We start from the raw sequence: 3,498 nt of genomic DNA on the forward strand, positions 1-3,498 counted from the left end.
GTTAAATTTCACTTTTATTTTCTATAAACTTATTAAATCTCCCTGAGAATTTTTATTTGTCTACACAAGTAGACAAATAATTTCTGTTCTAATGATTTTAAAGTTGATTAAATCAATCAAAATATCAATTGTTTTATTACATAATAGAAAAACTCCACAGTCATATGGATAACAAAATCACATGAGAGTGACCATACAAGTTTAAGAAATTAGAACAATAGTCAGACATCACACATCCCTCTACAGAAATGTATTTTAGTCGCACATTAAGCATTTCAGTGTGTGACTGCCTAACGTCAGACATGTAGATGGTGGACCATATTACAGAGCCCAGAATTAACGTGTGCATATACAGTCAGAAATCCTTCAACCACAGGATATCTACGAATACACAGTGGGGAAAGGATAGTCTCTATAGCAGATGGTGTTGGACATCCTCATGCAAATAATGACACTTGGTCCTTATCAAACATCACACAGATTCAAGGACACAGAAAATCTCAAAAGGGATTAAGAGCTAAGTGGAAGTCTCCAGCCTAGAACTTATACATGCAAACTAAGGGGAAAACATCATGATATTTGCTTGGCTGTGATTTATTCATTTTTTAAAGATTTATTTATTCGTGAGAGACACACACACAGAGAAGCAGAGACACAGGCAGGGAAGAAGGAGGCTCCATGCAGGGAGCCCCATGGGAGACTTGATCCCAGAACTCGAGGATCATGCCCTGAGCCAAAGGCTGTCGCTCAACTGCTGAGCCAACCAGTCATTTCATGATTTATTAGATAAAACATTAGAATCACAGTGACAAATACAAAGACAGATGAATGGGGCTACCACATGCACAAAGTGTGCAGAACAAATATTAACAGAGCAAGGAGGCAGCCTATGAAATGGGAGACTGTGTTCAACTATATACTGAGACGGATTTAGTATCCAAAATACAGAAGGGACTCTTAACCTCCATAGAAAGTCTAACAAAACTGAATAATAACAAACCCAAATCCCTCTTTAAATAGTTGCTCAAGGATGGGTCGCCTTGTCAACTCACGAGGTTAAGCATCTAACTCTTGGTTTTGAGTCATGTCGTGATCTCCGGATCCTGGAATTGAGCCCCAAGTCAGGCTCTGGTCATGGGGAATCTGCTTGAGATTTTCTTTCTCTCTCCTACTCCTCTCCTTCTCTTTCTGTCTAAATAAATATATAAAATATGATTTTTTAAATCTGGACAAGTTCTTCTATATCTATTTCTCTATAGAAAACAAAGAGTAGTGGGATCCTGTGCAGAGAGTTGATTGATACTCTGACCTCACTCTATTCCCAAACACCTGACCTCATTTCCAGCTGAGTGAGAGGAAGATTTGGACCTCAGGTTGTGGAGAGAGACACTAGCAGGAGACAGGTGGACTCAGTGGAGGTGTCTTAACCTAGTCCTGCTCATACAGGAGCGAGCCGGAGACAGAGATGCTTCAGGGGACAGTTGCTGTCAGAACACACGTCGGACTCTCAGGAACCCCCCATCAGAGGACAAGAGGTGGTTGGGTTCAGTCTGTGAAGCCTCCATATGTAAGGACATTATTCACAGGAGGGCAGCATGCAGCCTGATGCAGAGGAGCTCATCATCTGGGTTTGGGGAAGAGAGAGGGAGAGAAAGCCCAACCAAACCACTGTGACCCTGGCCTGGCTGTACGAATGTCCAGGTTGCATGGCCTGTCATCTCCGAGACTGCTGACCTTCATGGATAATCATGTCCTTGACATTTTGCTGGAATCATGTGTGTGCATCAATAGTGTGGCTTCTTATCACAGAATCCTGTCGCATTGATGGATGTTGTCTTCCTGGGATTATTCTTTAAATCACGAAGGCTTTTGGGGGTGTTCTAAGCTTCTAACAGAAATGAAGACACTATAAATCATCACATGCCATTTTTACATGAACAAGGGGTTTCATTACTCTGGAGCAATCACTAAGGAGTGGGATTTCCAGGTCACCTGGTACGTTATCCATCTTTACTTTCAGGAGGAACAGAAAAATTATTTTACTGAGCTTCTGTTTTATTTTTCATTCTTACTTGCAGGGTTGACGCCCAGGTGTCCTATATGCTCCACAGGGTGGTCTGGTCAGTGCTCCTTTCATACCTGAGCCCCCGTGATGAGTGTATAGTGCATCACATTGTGGTTGACGTGAATTTCCCTGACAGATACTGGTGGGAAGTGTCCTCTCCTGTGTTTACTTCATGTGTCTGTACCCTCCTGTATAACATGTACAAACAAGGGTCTGCCTGTTGTATAGATGAATGTTGCTGTTTTTTTCTATTGAGTTTTGAGGGTTCTTATGATACTCAGGTGAAAGGTTTTTTTTGGTTTGGAAATTTGTGCAAGTTTTCCCTTGGTCCGTGTCTTGTATTCATTACCTTGATAAATATGTGGGTAACAAAATGTAGCTGATTTTCACAAAATTCATTCTTAATATTTCGGGTTATGCATTTTGACTTATTGCCTATAACATTCTGATTCCATGATTAATAATTGCTTATGAATAGTTTCTCCTTTGACAATGTATTGAAAAGTCTTCCATAATCATTTTTGTATAGAAAAAAAAAACAGAATTATGTTCTTAGTTAGTCAATTGGTTAAGCTTTGACCTCAGCTCCGGTCATGATCTCAGGGTCCTAGGACTCATCCCCACACTGGGTTTACAAAAAGAAAATAATTCGCTTCTATCACTGTTCCTTCCTCTATGTGCACAATCTGTCTCTGTCTCAAATAAACAAATAAAAACTTGGGAAGAATACAAACATCCATCAGTGTTCAACATCACTAAGCATCAGAGACTCCTAACCCCAAAATACTGAAATATCTCCTTACAGCTGTTTCCTAGCCTATGAAAGAACCACAACAAATAAAATGAGAATGGACCAAGTCCTGCTGAGGATGTGGAGAGCAGGCATGGTTTTGGTTGTCTATGAATAGTTTATCCATTTACTGTTTGTTGAAAAGTCTTTTTTGTTTGTTTCTTTTATGTCCTGTGTGTGCAAGTCTGTGGAGAGAAGATTTGTTTACAAATATTGTTGAACTTGGACAAAGCTGACCCCTCCACTGCTTCTGGGCATTCAGAGCTGCTCCCTTGTCTTGCTGAACATGAGCGGACTTAATTACCCTGATTTAGCTTCACCTCCAGGTAGGTTCACGTGTAGACTATGGAATAGGATGGCATAGCTGCCACATTGTCTTCATCAGTTCACGTTACCTGGCTAGGGAGGATCCCATTACAAAAAGGATTGATGTAAATAAGAAGAAAAAGGGCAAATATGTAATGTAAGTCCATTGAGGGTTTCCAGTGAGGAACACCATAAGAGGAAACTGCCCTCATGACCAGAGGTAGATTCCTATGTGCTGGTGGGTTTGAAATGGGGACTGGACACACCAAATGTTCATTAAGTGACAAGGTATCCACAGCAGTCAGGACAACACAACCCTGTAAGGTGATGGTAAGGC

This window comes from Nyctereutes procyonoides, unplaced genomic scaffold, assembly GCF_905146905.1.
Source record: "Nyctereutes procyonoides isolate TBG_1078 unplaced genomic scaffold, NYPRO_anot_genome, whole genome shotgun sequence".
Classification (NCBI taxonomy): domain Eukaryota; kingdom Metazoa; phylum Chordata; class Mammalia; order Carnivora; family Canidae; genus Nyctereutes; species Nyctereutes procyonoides.